The 17,051-nt window shown below is 45.9% G+C and overlaps 2 protein-coding genes across 2 annotated transcripts in view; one reads left to right on the top strand and one right to left on the bottom strand.

Moving 5' to 3' along the window:
- LOC144772199 (uncharacterized) overlaps positions 1-17,051 on the top strand; it is a 501,761-nt gene that overhangs the window by 351,969 nt on the left and 132,741 nt on the right. The gene's annotated exons all lie outside the window — the stretch shown is intronic.
- LOC144772200 (uncharacterized) overlaps positions 1-17,051 on the bottom strand; it is a 486,273-nt gene that overhangs the window by 383,638 nt on the left and 85,584 nt on the right. Inside the window, 1 exon segment of the mRNA XM_078656338.1 lies at positions 4,637-4,687. The gene's annotated coding sequence lies outside the window, so the exon portion shown is untranslated.

The raw sequence follows: 17,051 nt of genomic DNA, 5'->3' as shown, positions 1-17,051 counted from the left end.
TCTTGGCTAGTCCATCACAGGAAGTTTGTTGCACTGTATTGTTCAGGAAGATAATTTGCTGTGGTATGAGACAAGCTTTAAATAATGCCTCAGTTCCCTGAACTTGCCAGTCTTTAGTCCCCCAGAACGATGTTGTGTCTATGGTGTACCTCCAGAAGTCGAAACCCTGTAAAGACAGCTGGGTAATAAAGGAAGCAGAGTATATCTGTTTCCTGTTAGTGAGCATATTTTTCTTTGCAGGTGTAGGTGCAACCATATAATAATATGAGGTTGGGTCTGATGATTTAAACCCAGAAAAATATGCAAATGTTTGTGAACAATCTTGCGGTGGTGCTGGGCAATGTTACCATTGATGGTAAGTAAAAACATTGCGTGGGATACTAGCTTTGTGCACAAAATGATGATCATAATGCTGGTAAAAACACATGGTATCAAAATCAGATGTATCCTCATACCATTCATTTTTAGAGAATGCAGCAAATTGCTCTAAGTCAGAAACCATCACAGTTTCAAAGTCCCAATCATCAGAGAATGTAGTGGAGGTGATGATATCATTCAAAGAAAGTTTAAATACATATAGTATTTTCAAAAGTTCAGTGGGACCAAATGCATCACATCAAACCCTGTCCCAAACTATTCCTTCAGCAATGGGAACTGCTGTAATGTTCACAAAGGACAGGTCCCTTAGTTCACAATGAGATGATGTATGTGGTTTCAGGACCAAGTTCACATGTGGTACTCTGGAGCATTCTGGGAGATAGTGTCCATTTAGGAACAGGAAAAAGACAGTCACTACACCTATCTAAAGGAGTATGAAAAGTAGACAAATTGGAAACCAGAGCTGTAGTCAGGGAGAAACAAAGTAAGTCTTTTTCAACCAAAGGTAGATATTAAATATTTTTTCTTTGCGGGAAACAGAGGCTAGAGGCGAATTAAGTTCTCTCTGATCCAGTAAGAAGGTATCAAAATCAATGAAGTAACCAGACACTGTTCGCTCTATCTTTGGTAGTTCAGCAGGTTTTGTCGAACTGGCAACTGACTCGTCGCGAGACATATTCACATAGATATCGGTATTAGGCAGAATTGAGATCTGTGTTTCATTTGTATTTTGTTGCTGTTCATTTCAATAGGCATGAGTTCCATTCCATTGTTAGTAACTCCACTACCTCGTATAGTAGAACCTTCACAGGTTATTAGTTTTTATGTCTGAACTTCCTGCATGGTAGTAAGAGGAGATAAACGACCACCCAAGAGCCCACATGGCCTACTAATCAGCATCGGCCACTTAGTGTGGTTTGATCAGATCAATGGAGACAAATCTCTTTTCTTACTTGCAGGTAAGAGGCAGAAGAAGTACTGTTCTTGTTTCTTCGACAGCCAGGACAGGTACAGGTGCTCTGTAAGTTGGCCTAAATTCTTTCTCGTCTACAAACTTTTCCCTGACCAGGTCCTTGATCTTTGGGACCCAGGCAGGTCTTGCCAAAACTGCTTTTACTTCCCCAGTGGCGGTGCGTTTTACTTGGTTGTTGCTTTGTAGTGCCCGGAATTCATCGAGTTCCTGTAAAATGATCATTGATGTCAAATGCTTTTTCATCTGCCACTGTGCTGCCACAAACGAGGTGGGGTACCCACATTCTCATCCCAAACAGGACCTTGTATGGAGTACAGCCTTCTAGGGAATTTCTTGGCATGTTATTAAGTACCCTCTGGACCCCATATAGGTGATTGACCCAACTGCCACCCGAGCCTAATACCCTTGCTGTTAAGAATTACTTTAAGGCCCGTTTTTTCTTCTCCACAATCAAATTTCCCACGGGATGATACGGAGAAGAGTACCACAATGCTACACCAAAACTTCCCGTGGCTTCTTTGTAAGCCCTAGAACTAAACGCAGGGCCACAGTCAAAATATAATGTGCCAATTGCGTATGTCCCTATGAAAACTCGGAAATCCTTTATAACAGGTTGGGCGTCAGCCGAGCGCTGAGGCCAAATCCACAGGAATCTACAGCATGACTCCTCTGCTACCAAGATGTACTTGTAAGCCCCATCAGATGGTAGGGGACCGCAGCGGTCCAAATAAACACATGCGAGAGGTCTGTCTGATATAAGTAAAGGTGTCTGTCGTGGACCTGCTACGGTGGAACCCTTCATCTGCTGACACATTTTGCAGTTGAGGACGAAGCCCTTGGTCTGTTTTGTAAGACCTGGCCACCAATAACGTTGCTTCAATAACGAAACTGTCACAGTAATACTTGCGTGAGCAGAACCCAAACCCTTGTGTGCAGCGAGTATTAAACCTAATCTGCGATCCATGTTTGGTATCACTCTATCTCCCACCCCTGGAATTTGACCATACAGAATATTTTGTGCATCTAACTTGTGGGAGTACTTAAGTGGAAAACCTTTTGGCAAGGCTGTGCTGTTTTTATGCGAAGTGATGACAGCAACCATTATCTTTCCATCTACCCTTGTGCTAGTGCGAGTGATTGCAGCAATGGCATCAGTTCGCACTGTTGCCTTGGCTGCTTCACCAGCCAATGAATTCCTTTCAACATGCATGCCAATATGATATGTTATGTTAATAAGACTTCTATAGCGCTCTGTTACCATGAGGTGTCCTGGAGCTGAATACATTGATTATTCAGAGTATGAATCACGTGAGCCCATGGTAAGCCTTTGTTCATGTTATGTTATGTTAATAACAATTTCTTGAGCGCGCATACACCCTTGGGTTTCTTGGCGCTATAGGATCAAGACAATCAACACAACTCTTAAGCGTAAGCCTTTTGGAACAGCCACGTTTTTAAAGATTTTCGAAATGTCAACAAGTCATTGCTCTGTCTAAGAAAGAGGGGAAGAGCATTCCAAAAGGAGGCAGCCAAATGGTAGAAACAACTACCACCCTGGCGTTTTTTCGTGAATGAGGAGACGTTTGCTAGAGTGAGATGTTTAGAGCGTAGGTTGCGCGAAGGCGTATAGTTGGTGATGGATTGCCTGATGAATCTAGGGCCATTATCATGAAGCACCCTGAAGGTAATGCACCCTGTTTTGAAGGCAATGCGCTGGGCCACTGGCAACCAGTGAAGTTTTTCCAACCCAGCTCTAATTGATTGCCACTTTGGTTGCTTCCAAATCAGCCTTGCCGTCTGGTTTTGGACCATCTGGAGGCGTTTTAATAGGCCCATCGGAAGACCCAGGTAGAGGCTATTCGAAAAATCTAGCCGGGAGAAAACTAGGGCAATCACCACTTGAATGAGTGCTGAGTGTGTTAAAAGATGGGCGATTTTCTTAATCTTCCTAAGTTGAAAAAAGCTAGAGGAAACCACCATTCCCACCTGTCCTTTGAGGGATAGGTCCTCGTTAAGTGTTATCCCCAAGCTTTTAACCGATTGGGCCTTTGTAGGAGGGATTCCCATGTCAGTTGGCCAGCACAGTCGCCCCCAGCTCAGTCCACTTTCCCCAGGCAAGATCAATTCTGTCTTGCCTGGGTTGAGTTTAAGATGGTTTAAAGTCATCCAGCTACTTGCTACTTGCTCCCAAAAAAATGTATGCTTTATTGTGCAACCTTTTCAATATTTAAATCCATTCTGGCCACAGTAGTGAAGATATTCATTGTAAAACTTGACACAATAAAATGAATCGCACACAATTGGTGTGGGGATTTCTCGATCCGTATTTTTTAGTGCCAGTATCAGGGCTTTCAGTACTGCCAGATATGCTGTGCAATCTCTTAGAGACTGCGTCTGCGTATTGCTAGGACGAAACTTACCGTCCCACATATGTCTGTTTACAACCGCACAAGCTGAAGTGTATTACTGTCTACTTCCAATGGCTGGTTGAGCAGAACCATCAGTGTAAATTATGTATTCTGTCAGGGTTCACAAGAGGTTTCCCCCTTGTTACTCTACCCTAGCAACCATTTCAGCCTCCTATTTATTCAAACAGAGAACAAAACACTGTAGGGATCTCAGTTGGCTGAATTGCTGGTGGCGCTAGATTTCAAATATGGCCGCCAGCTCACACGCTAGTCAGCATTCTAGTCTTCCATAAAATTTTGGGGCTTGGGGAGGCGCACTGTAACATTCTAATGCACACTTCACTGAAGTTCTCACTGTTACAGCACCCTCTTGACTTGTGTCCGTCATGTTAGCCAGTCAGGGTAGTTCTGTCTGGTTGGACGTTTAGTTTCGCTGGTTCGGAACTCCGCCTTTCAATATTGAAGTTTAGTGAAACTTCTTCATGCATACTCGCTCTCTAAAAGACTCATACGCATTCTCCTGGGAAGTAGTATTCCAGCATTTTCCCTTGTGTAGGCTCAATCTCCAAATTCAGTTTGACGCATGCTTGTGAGGAGACCGCTTGTTGTGTGTTATCGAAGTAATTCGCAAGTGTGAATTTCTACACTCCATCTTGCCTCGATATTGTTTCTGGGTTCAGGGAGTAATTTCTTATTAAATCCATCACGTAGTGAATTACAGCGTCTCGTTCATTTCTTAGACCTATAGTTAGTGTCATTAAAAAGGGATTTAGTTTGTTGAGGCCTCTCCCTCTACCTACCTGGTATTTACTAAAAGAACCCGATGCATATAATATCCAAAACAATTGTTTTGTGACACTATTTTTTTTCCACTTACCAAGACACCTCCAAAGCAGATTGTTGGAAGGAGTTCTTCTTCGTCTTCTTCCTGCAAAAGAAAATAAAGATTATTCCTAAGACTCACCCTCTTCACCACTTCCTCTCCTACTACAAGAGTCACATAGAAGAGAGGCAAAAGCCAAGTCATTTCTTGGTAAGATAAGTTATCTAAACACAAATAGAGTTTACAAATCTTTCTAGTAAGGAATTTGTTCTTAAGAATTTATTGTTGTTAACTGTTTACAGAAAGAAGAAAACGTAGATGAGCCAGTGGAATCTCAACTTGGCAGTCTCTTCTCTCTCCGCATCCCCTTTCCCCCCAGGGTACTTACCTGCGAAGGAATTACTAACCTAACAGGGACGTATTGAGAGGGGCATTGGGTGTTAGGCATCATTCTGCTTCTGTGCTATTTGGAAACTAAAGAGTCAATTGATCCTGACAGATTGAAGTGCCCACGTTGGTACTAGCACCCGAGCAGAATGGCAGAAAGTTTTGACCTAAAAAATGTGTGTAAAATATTAGTGAACTTCCAAAGGGACTAGGACCTGTGAAGCTGTTCGAGAAGAGAACAACATTCTTAGACAAGAAATGGTCAACTCTAGGAAAGAAACGGCAGAGTTAGCCAGTAGATTGGAAGCACCAATTTCAGGGACAAGTTTAAAGACTCCAATCTTTGAAACTCAAGGTTCATTATCGTTCACTCCCACACAAGTCATTCATTCTTTATCCCCAGTAATCCGTTTGGCCCCTCCAAAAGAATCCAGAGTGATTTAATGGTGACCCCAAAAGACTCAAATTTTCTTAACTCAATGCTCCCTCTATTTTATGTGCCGCCAACGATTTTCGCCGATGCTCAATCTCGTGTTGCATTAATTCTATCTCACCTCAGTGGTGATGCTGCCTCGTGGTCCATGCCATTAGTGACCAAGGAAGACCCAATTGTATACGATTTTGAAGGCTTCAAAAAAGAATTCCTTCGGATTTTCGGCAGGAGACAAGCGTCACAGGCCACAGATAATGAGCTACTAGAGTTAAAGCAAGGGAATCGTGACCTGGTCACTTGCCTGGCCCAATTCAACAAGTTTGTAGTCGAGACAGATTGCCCAGAGAACAAAAGAGCAACAGATTTTTTTACAGAGGGCTAAGAGAAGAATTGAAAGATGTGTTGGCACAAATTCTGAATCATCCTACAGAGATCTCTGCTTTAATTGATTTGTTTTAGAGGTAGACTTTCGACAAAGTGAACGAAAAGGAAAACAATAGAGAGAATTTCGAACTAGCCTACCACATTTCAATCGAATTAAGTCTGAAATTACTTGATCTACTGAAAGCCCTCCCGGAGTTGAACCAATGCAAATTCGAGTTGTTCGAGGTACTTTGTCCAAGGAGGAAAAGGAAACCTGAAGACAAAATAAACTATGTTTGTATTGTGGAAACAGTGGGCATTTTGTGAAGGCTTGCCTGAAGAGACCTAAGCCTCCTATGAAGGGAAAACTTGCAGCACCACCAGTAAGCAGAGTTGGAGTGGTGGATGCAAACGAAGGTACAACTCCAATAAAACATCAGTTGGCTAACACCTTGCAAGTATCGACTCCTCACCTAATTATGACCATGACATTGAAATTTCGAAACGTGGTTTTGAAGAATGTCACAGTGATGGTAGATTCTGGTGCAACCAGTAAGTTCTGTGACTTAAAATTTGCTGCACAGATTGGTCTATAAGCCATCAAGAAAGAAAGTGTCAGGGACCTCACAAGTCTTACCTGTGACGTGTATTCTTGCGGAGACGACATGAGCCACCATCACCGGACCCACCTTACCCCCAAACTGACTCTACACAGGTTAGAATGATGATGGGTACGGGGAAGGAAGCAAGAGGACGCTGAGAAGATCTTGATGGCCTGATAAGGAACCTCCCTTTGTTTGGGGAACCCACTGGGCGTACTGGTGACTGTATAAGGAAAAGAACAGCCCTTATTAGCAGATAGTCCTGAACACACAAACACTCCTCCCTTATCGCTACCCCCTGCATGCATATGCAAAGAATGGAAATGTACCTGTAGAGGAAGTCATCAGGAGAAACAGAGTATCAGCGTTCCTGCGTGAGGTAGGGGCAAATTAGAGTTGGCGCATCCAGCGCGTAAGGCAAAATTAGCAAACGCGCAACAGCGCAGTGAAAACTACGTAACCAAACCAAGTGCTCCAGAGTACAGTGGCTGGAACCAACAATGCGCTCCCAGCGCGAATCAAATCAAATCAGCAATGAAAGGCGCTCCGGCGTGGTGTGAGGCACAGGAAAAAACAGCAGGGAAAAAACAACACGGTAATGCGCTCCAGCGCGGTGTGAGGCAAAGGAAAAATCAGCAAAGTAATAACAGCAAGGTAATGCGCTCCAGCGCGGTGTGGGGTAAAGGAAAAATCAGCAAGGTAATAACAGCAATGTAATGCGCTCCAGCGCGGTGTGGGGTAAAGGAAATAAAGCGGTACCAGCGCGTTGCGAGGAAAACAGGCAATAAAACACGGCGTGAAGGAAGAGCCGGTAAAAAGTAGCGTTCTCTGTGCTGGAAAGGTCATACGCACGGAAACGTCAAGCCGCGGTTACCCAAGGCAGAGTAAAACGCGGGACGGCTAAGATACCTGCTCCTTGGCTGTCGCTGGTTCTTAGGTTCCGGAATTCGAAGCGCAGACCAGACGGAAACCATGGTTCTTTAAGGTTTCCCCCGGAAGCGCTCGGAGACACGACTGCATCCGGTACGCAGACCGCTAACTCTCGGATCGGAAGTCGGCCGTTAACCTAGGAATGGAGCCGCCGCCCGCCCGCCTGCATACAGGGGATCGTGCCCAGGCAGAACATAACAGAAAGAAGTGAAGTTGTGAGAGCGGTCAATGGAACCAACTTGACCTCAGGACCAATCACAAATCATACAGAAAACATATAAATGATAACCAATGAAGGCCATAGTGAAATTTTACAGTTCAATTTAATTGATGCCCCACAGTTTCAACTTATTTTGGGGCTTCCATGGCTAAAAGAACACAACCTGTCAATCAATTGGGAGGCCAGAACTGTCCAGCTAAATTCCGAATATTGTAGGAGACATTGCTTCAAGGAAAGAAAAGACTGATCAGAATCTAGCACCGTCGCTCAGCTTTGCGAGAATGGAGCGTCAGTGTGTGTCATCCAGACAACTGAAATCCCTGAAGAGTATCAATATTTTGCTGACGTATTTGACAAAGTCATGGCTGAGACGTTACCACCTCACAGGTCCTAGGACGGCAAGATTGATCTGGAACCTGGGGCAAATTTGCCTTGCAGTCGCATTTATGCCTTGACTGAAAAGGAAAATCTGCATTTAAAAGAATACATAAAGAAACACCTGGAGAACGGATTTATCAGACCATCAAAGTCCCCGGTTTCTTCTCCTCTCTTCTTCGTGCCCAAGAAGGGAGGAGATCTTAGGAGTTATATTGACTTGAGCCAAAAACAGGATGACTACAACAAATCGATACCCGTTACCTCTCATTTCCGTACTTCTAGACCAAGTAAAAGAAGCCAACAAATCGCGTTATTCTTTTCAAAATTGCATTGGATATGTGGGGCATTTTTTAGATTTGCTTTCTTTTACATCTAATTGACTTCCATTTCCTTATCTGACTGTTCTGCACTTTCACTCTCCCCGCTCCGGTCCACCGCGGCATTTGCTGATTGTTGTGGAGGGCGGTCACTTTACTCAGCATCATCACCCTTCTTATGACGCATTTCTGGGGATGAAGGAGGTGGAACTGCTCCCTTTACCGGCATTTAGGCATGAGCAGACCATGGACGTTTGTGGCGGGCGTGCCGTTGGCCCATCGTTGGTGCGCCAAATGGGAAGCCCGTCTGCCCCCGTCCACGCCTGGACATCACCAGATGCCAGCCATGCTACCGGTTTTGGGTGGAAAATGCTTTCCTACTCTTGAGAGGAACTTATATCCATCAAGCCAACTAGTAACCTGCTGTCCTTTCCTCTGCAGTCTCCCCATGGGTCCATTCTGCTGCAGAAGCTGTGGCTTCAACTCATGGATGCCCACGTCTTTTCCTCCTACCTATCCATCTGATCACGGCCGGGACATCAAACTGCTTAGTCTCAATTGCCGGTCTTTAGTTAAAGACTATCTAGATGTGTATGACCTATTATGTGACGAAATTCCCAATGCTCTTTTTCTGACAGAGACATGGTTGTCTCCTGACATGGTGGAAGAACCAGGGCTGGCACTGCCCCCGGGCAATAACATCACTACCCTCAACCGGTAGACCAGAGGCGGCGGTGTGGCAGTTGTGTTTAAATCATGCTATACCTGCACATTTGTCAAGGAAACTGTAATAGGCTGTGAATGTGGTCAGTTTGAAATCTCTTTTAACACCAACTATACCATGTCTGGCCTATTAGTGTATCGCCCCCCAGCACCCTCGAAGGAATGTAGGGCTGCACTGGTTGACACAGTAGGCTCGCTGGTTGTGAGATATGCCAGCTTTTCTGTCATTGGTGACTTAAACCTGCATCTTGACAAGCCCACGACCTAGAAGCAGCTAACTTCTTAGCTGACCTAGTGGCCTGCCAGCTACACCATCTCGTATACGGCCCCACCCATTCTGCTGGACATCTTCTTGACCTTGTCTTCTCCAACCTCCTATGCTTCTCTGTCTCAAACCCTATCCCGATATGTTGGTCTGATCACTATCTGATCCCTAAGTCACTGTCTGGGGTCATGCCCTCTCGAAAATCATCCCAGAAGTTCTTGCTCTGGCGCCCTTGGCACAAGCTAAACTTTGATCACCTTAATTCCATCCTATCGTGGAGTGTGCCCAGCTGGCCGGAAGATCCAGATGCCGCCAGTGAAGCACTGCTAGACTGGCTACGACATCCTCTGGATGATTTGATCCCTGCCAAACAATCCAGATGTAGGAGTATTAAAAAGAACCCATGGTACAACACCAACCTTTCCAATATGCGTAAAGCATGCAAACGAATGGAGAAGGCGTGGAGGCGAAATTTTGATCCCTTACTGGAGACCTGCTATCAGTCAGCCATTAAGAACTATCATAGGGCCGTCCAGAAGGCAAGGGCAGCACATTTTGCTGAGGACGTCAAAAACAGTCACAACCCTTCCAAAAGGATTTTCTCTATTCTTAAAAACCTTAAAAATGCTGGGGCATCGGTGATGTCCGCCCTCAAGTACGACAAACATTGTGAGGACCTCCCCGCCTTCTTCATAAATAAGGTGGATAACATCTATAAAACATTCCCTCAGGTCATCAAGGGCCCGACCCTGGGGTTGCACCCCCTGCTACTCACACACTGACCACTTTCCCGCCAATCTCTGGGGGTGTGCTACGTGTACTTTGATGTTAGATTGAATCTGGCTCCCCGGCTGACCCTATGAAGCCTGACCAGTTGATAAGACTGCTCCCTGTGCTACTAACACTTCTGAGCCAAGTCAAAAACATGTCTTTGTCAATGGCCGAGGTTCCCAGGTCATGGAACCAGGCCAGGGTAATGCCACTATTAAAGAAGCCCACCCTTGACCCAGCCAAACCAGAAAACGTTCGCCCTATTTCCCTACTTCCTTGGTCGACTAAGATCTCCGAAGCATATATCAACTCTATCTTGTCAGGCTACTTGGAGGACAATAACATACTGGACTCCTCCCAATGCAGGTTTCGCCTGGGTCTGAGCAGAGAGTCTGCCCTCCTAGCTGCGACCGAACAACTAAGAGCAGCACTGGATGTGGGACGCACTTCGGCACTAATCCTATTAGATCTTAGTGCCGCATTTGATACGGTCTCTCACCAGATTTTGATCCACCCTGGACTGGTTTATCTCCTTTCTTTTGGAGAGGTCCTTTCAGGTATAGGCCCCTCCCTTCACCTCCAGATCCAATCCTATCAAACAGGGAGTGCCGCAGGGCTCGGCGTTGAGTCCAACGCTTTTCAACCTGTATGTTCAGCCCCTAGCTGAGGTAGCCAAGAAGAGAGGGTTGACTGTAGTGTCACATGCCGATGACACACAACTAATTGTCACCCTCTCCGATGACTGTTTGAATGACGCTGCAAAATTCCGGAGTGGTTTAGCGGACGTCGCAGGGTGGATGACGGCCAACTGTCTCCAGCTCAACGCCAGCAAGTCTGAGGTCTTGCTCGTCGGGAAAGACCGGGAGCTGTGGAGTGAACAGTGGTGGCCCACCACCTTGGGCCCTGCACCCAACCCTAAACAGGTGGTAAAGAACCTTGGGGTCTGGGTGGACTCGGCCTTGAGTTGCTTTGGCATCCTGCAAGGGCTTAAACCCCTGCTGTTCTCTTTCCGACCCCTCCATCCGACAGATGATTGTCCAGGCATCCGTGCTGTCAAGACTGGACTATGCCAGCTTGCTATATTTGGGGGCAATAAGATGGAGATTGTGACTCTACAGAGAGTCCAAAATGTGGCTGCTAGAATTCTTCTAGGCCTGCCTCGCCGGTGCTCCACCTCCACTGCCATTCGTCAGCTCCACTGGCTGCCAGTGGCAAAACGGGTGGAGTCTAAATCTCTCTGTTTTGCGTTTAGTGTCCTGAACTCCCCGGCTCCTGGCATTCTGGCTGACCTGCACTCCGCCTACACCCCCCCATCACCTTCGTTCAGCAGGTCAACACCTTGCAGCTGTTCCCCGGGTTAGGATGGCTTGCGCCGGTGGACGCTCTTTTAGCATCCTAGCAGCTAAGCTGTGGAACGCTCTTCCTGTTTACATCCGGAGTATGGACAACTACCTGACATTCCGGAAGGCCCTGAAAACTCATCTTTTCCCATCCCTCTAGGTGTGGTAGTTTCTCTGGTCTTTCTTTTTGCTCGTTTTGATGGACTCTTTGCTGTCAGTGGCTTTTTATTGCTCTTAGCGCCGGGACTCCCCTTTGCTGGGGCTGCTGTTGCGCTTTACAAATCAGCCTAACCTAACCTAACATAACCAAGATTTACACCAAATTAGATTTGCGTGGAGCCTACTACTTGGTCAAACTTCGGGAAGGTGATGAGTGGAAGACGGCCTTCAGGACCCAGTACAGACTCTATGAATACCTTGTGATACCATATGGCTTGTGCAATGCTCCAGCAGCCTTCCACTACTTCATCAACAATGTATTAGGTGATTTTATAGACACATGTGCAATTGTCTACATAGACGGTATTCTAATCTACTCAAACACAGACGAAGAGCATCACGTGCAAGTACGAGCTGTGCTCCAACGCTTACGAGAAAATTCTCTGTATGCTAAGATAGAGAAATGTATATTCAACACTGACTCCGGAATTTTTGGGATTTGAATTGTCATCCTCTGGGATTACTATGGATGAATAGAAGGTGAAAGCAGTAACCAAATGGAAGTCCCCTTAAACCATCAAGGAGGTTCAGAGCTTCATCAGGTTTACAAACCTCTATAGAAGATTTATACAGGATATCTCCCAGAAGATTCTACCGTTGACTCGATTATTGAAGAAGGGAGTAACTTTCAAATGGTCAGAAGAAGCGGAGGAAGCTTTTGATTCGCTTAAAAAAAGTTTCACCACTGCACTGGTATTGCTTCATGCAGATCATACTGAACCTTTTTATCTTGAGACAGATGCTTCAGAGTTTATCATCGGAGGAATACTTTCTCAGAGGCATAAGCAAACAGGACAATTGCATCCGGTAGCTTACCGCTCTCATAAGTTGAAGCCAGCAGAATGTAACTACACCATCACGGAAAAAGTACTTCTAGCCATCAAGGATGCTTTTAAGGACTGGAGGCACTATTTGATGGGTGCAAAACACACAGTGACAGTATGTACCGGCTACCAGAATTTGAAGTTCCTGAGATCTGTTCGGACCCTTACCCCTCGCCAACTTCATTGGTCGCTTTACTTTTCAGACTATGACTTCGTTTTAACCTACAGACCGGGTTCAAAGAATGGTAAAGCAGACGCATTATCCAGGTTGGATACAGATAACCAAAAGAAGAATATTGACAATCAGCTGATCATACCTCAAGACAAAATCATAGGAAACATTTCACAAGTAAATTCAATGCTCTATGAATGAAATGGAAATCGAAGACTGGGTCGCTGAAGACCCCAGACGAATGGTTCGAGATGGGTTGCCTTACCAAGACCAAACACTGTTTTTACCCACTGAAGACCTTTGTAACAGAGCGATGTATGAGTGTCATGACGATCCTCTGGCTGGACATAAAGGTGTACAAAAGACTGAAGACTTACGCAAACGAAAGATCAGGTGGCCTCACATGACTCGAGACATAAGTCAATACGTTTTAGGGTGCAAGATTTGTGCATGGGGAAAATCGGACACACACACAAGGGCTTTTACGGCCAGTACCCACTCCCCTGTATCCTTGGCACACCATCTCCTTAGATCTAATCGTAGACTTACAATTGTCTCAAGGTTGGGATTTGCCATCATCACAGAGAGCAGCCTCCTATTCTGGTTTTCCTGAATTTAAGGACAAGCATGGTGGGATATCTCAAGTCAGGCACAAAGAATGCTGGCCTCAATTGTAGAGACTTTATAACATAAAGTGCTTTAAATTGACATCTTTCCCACTTCACTGAGTCAGAATGTCATTTTATCTTTGATTCTGATGTTTTTATCTGGGACTATGACTATTGTATAAGATGGCGTCCCTGCTGATGTTTTCAAAACTAACATCGTTTTATGGGGTCCCCTAATTACTCAAGTAATTAATGCTTCAATCTCAACTGGTCTCATTACAACATGGTACGAGTCCATTCTCGTACCAATATATAAACAAGCATTTGCAATGCAATAGGTCTCGCATTATTAAAGTTAGAGCTATTGGCATTGTAAATGGCAATGCCTTTTATTTATGTTTTTGCTTTTAAAACATAAATAAAAGGCATTGTCATTTACAATGCTAATAGCTTAAACTTTCGCAAAAGTGAGATCGATTGCATTGCAAATGCTTGTTTAAAGGACGCCCCAGACACTTCTTCCCCAACCTACCAACCTTCAGCGATAGGACAAAACTGCAAGCTTATCTTAGCAAGTCCATACCTGAATACAGCGTGCTTGGAAGAGCAGCACATGCGCTGCTTAGGATCGAACTAAAAAAAATTCTGTTTTAATAGCATTATACAATATGCTCGGGTATACAGGAAAGAGCTGGCAGTGTTGGATAGTTGTCAGGGGCTATTCATTCGTTTTTGTGTTAAGCGCTACACATGGAACATTGTTTAATGTAATTGATACCTAGTGTTAATTTGTCCTTTTTTTCAGTGACTTTGTGTGCATGCGTGCGTGTGCATATATGTATGTGTGTGTGCATGTGTTTATGTGTTTGCGTTTGTTTGTGTGTGTTTGTATGTATGTATGTGTGTGTGTATGTATGTGTGTGTATGTATGTGTGTATGTATGTATGTATGTGTGTGTGTGTGTGTGTGTGTTTCTCTGCAGATTATAGGTTCACATCTCTGCTGGGCAGCCTCTGCCTTTCATCCTTTGGTGTCATTCTCCCTCTGACACGTCATTGGTTTCACACGAGTCTCACTGTGGTGAGACTGCTGCAGGAGAGTATCAGGGGTACTGGGTCTCTGGATGACAGTTTGTGTGGAATAATCTTTTTACTAGAAAAGTGCTTTCGACCGATGACCCCAGAGCCTTCTCCCTTCCAGTGTGCGGTGAGATTTTTAGGATGTGGGGGCTCTGAAGCGACAAGTTTTATAGCGCTTGGGAGCGCTGTATTCACCTGCCTAGCGCCATAGCTGCCAAGGTTTCAGATTGCTATGTGTGACATATTCATAATTTCCGTGTAATTATGAGTGACATTTCAAGGACTGTGAGTGACACTATCTCCGTCCCCACTGACTAGTGTCACCCGACTATCACCAGCGCGGCCCAAACATAGCTGCCAAGTTTTTAGTACACACGAGTAACATTTCTATGTTTTCAAGACCGGTATAAGTGATTTTCACATATCCTGTGCAACACCTTTAGTGATACCTTATAAAGAGCAGTGGTTTAAGAAAATGTATGGTACAAAAGGAAAAAACATTTTTTTAGTAAGTGCAGTGTGGTACCTGGATTAAATACACCACTCACACCTGACGTGATTTGTGAAGTTGCCCTGACCCTTTCCAACCATACCATACCATACCTTCCTGTAAAATCTATTAGTAGCATCTAATAAAATTCAGCTGGTAATCTATACCAAATAACAGCTGTCTTATCTCAGTGTCGGCCTGTATATACCCTTTTGATCTTTAAGTTAGAAATACATTTTGTTGTAAAAAAATGTTACACTAGTTTGGTATTTCAATTCAGTTTCACAATTGATACCCATTACCTAAATTAATGACAGCAGTTCTGCGATCTCTGAAAAGCGTAGCTGCCATCTGCCAGTGAGCACGCTGCACATTTATCATTGCTCCCAACCAAATTGTTGCTGCTGGCTGGCCACATCCTCACGCTGGGTTGTATTGTCTCCCAGGTTCTACAGTACATATGTCACAAGCCTCGACTGGGGCTGTTGACAGCTTGGGCTGGTCAAGGTCACACTTAAACGCTTGTACTGTCTGCTAACCGAAAAAGGCCCGGGATCGGGAGAATAAACAAACGCTGTGCCCCTGTTCCTGAAACAATATGTGATCGGAGGGCAAGAGTTGTGAAGCATTTTTTTACAACAATTTGAGGTAAATCTGTGGGGGCTTAGGAAGGCATGGGCCCAGCAGGCTGCAAACCAATACCCTCCACTATGACCCTCCCCACAACACTGTAAGGGTCGGGTCAGATGGCACAAAGACTGCGGATGGCGGCGCTGAAATGAAAAACAAACATGCCGCCTGGCGTCATTCTGTCTATCTGAGGCCAATCTGCGAAGTGTGTGACACTGGTGGTTAACACCGACAAACAGGGTGGTAAGTGGCTGAAACTACTGTCTACTTGATGGTTTTCACCCAGAAGCGTGATTGGCACGTCGGTGACTCGCACTGCAATTGGGCTGCTGGGTGCTCATGCCACGAGTGAGCTACCCCTACGGCAGACTTCTGTCCAGGCTGCTGCTGCTGTCCTCACGGAGTCCTGGCAGCCGTCGCTGTAAACCGACAGTGACGCCGGTCAGTTTTGGCTTTCCATTAACCCGTCCACTGCACTTATTCCCTCTGCCGGCTCGGAAATTCTAACTGAAGAATGAATGCTGTGGCGGCCTGATTATAATGGCCTACAGCACTGAGCAGTGTGTGGCCGGGCCATCACGTGCGAGCAAAAGCGCCACTGCCCCATAATTTGCGGCCGCCAAGGTGCCTTAAGTAATTAAATTCTGGAGGGAGCCTACCACTCGTGTGTCCCCCCGCATCACCGCCGCAGCCCGGTACAAACCGAACATCGCCGCTGGCCTGCGACCAGGAAGTCAGGCAGGCCGGGCGCGACAACCGGAAACAGGAAGTAGGAGGGCGGGAGCCTACCCCGCCTCCCACGGAAGAGCCGCGGCTGTTTTGAGCACCGGAGCAGGCAGGAGCCTACCCTGCGCCCCGGTGCCGAAGGAGGGAGGAAGAGTCCTGCTGCCGGGCCCTGCAGCTGCCGATGAGAGGAGAGCCGCCGCACCAAGGAAGCCGGTGAGTGGGGCTTCGCCTTGTTGCTGAGCTGTGAGGGCGGGGGGCATGTCTGTGTGCGCGCGCGTGCGGCGGCGGGGGGCTGTGTCTGTGTGTGAGCGTGCGTGCGTGTGTGTATGTGTCTTGGAGTCTGTGTGTATGCGTGTGTGTGTGACTGTGGGGGGGGAGGGGGGGGAGGGGGTGTGTGTGAGCGAGTGTCTGTCTGTCTGTGTATATGCACGCGCATGTGCACGGCGCGGGACAGAACGTGCGCGTTCGCGCACCGAAATCTGGTAGAAAAGCTCGTAACACCCTTTTGTCCCTCATTCCCCCGAGACAGGCAACTAAAAGTCTCCAGCTGGACGCATCCTTCGAATGGAGTACCAGCGAGACCTAACAAGCATTTACAATGCAATGGTTTCACCTTTTGAAAAGTTTGAGCTATTGGCATTGTAAATGACAAAATGTGTATTTATGTGTTGGTTTTGAAAACAGATAAATAAATGGCATTGTCATTTACAATGCCAATAATTTAATCTCTACACTATTGTGCAACCACCCAACACATGCACTAAACAGCAAAATACGTATACACAGCCCAGGAGGAACACTGTAGGGTGTGGAAGGAGAGCCAATCGCCCCTGGCGCCACACTGCACACTGAGCAGGGACAGAGAAAAATATGAAGCTCTGCACACCTAGGACAACAGTGCAGTTACCAACTCCTGGCCTAAGGGTAAGTAGCATATACTTATATATATATATTTTTATAGCGCTAGTCATACCAGTGCAGGGAGTCGGAGC

This window comes from Lissotriton helveticus, chromosome 8 (assembly GCF_964261635.1).
Source record: "Lissotriton helveticus chromosome 8, aLisHel1.1, whole genome shotgun sequence".
Lineage (NCBI taxonomy): Eukaryota > Metazoa > Chordata > Amphibia > Caudata > Salamandridae > Lissotriton > Lissotriton helveticus.
The sequence above is the reverse complement of the archived record's forward strand: the minus strand, read 5'-3'. Positions and strand labels throughout refer to the sequence as shown.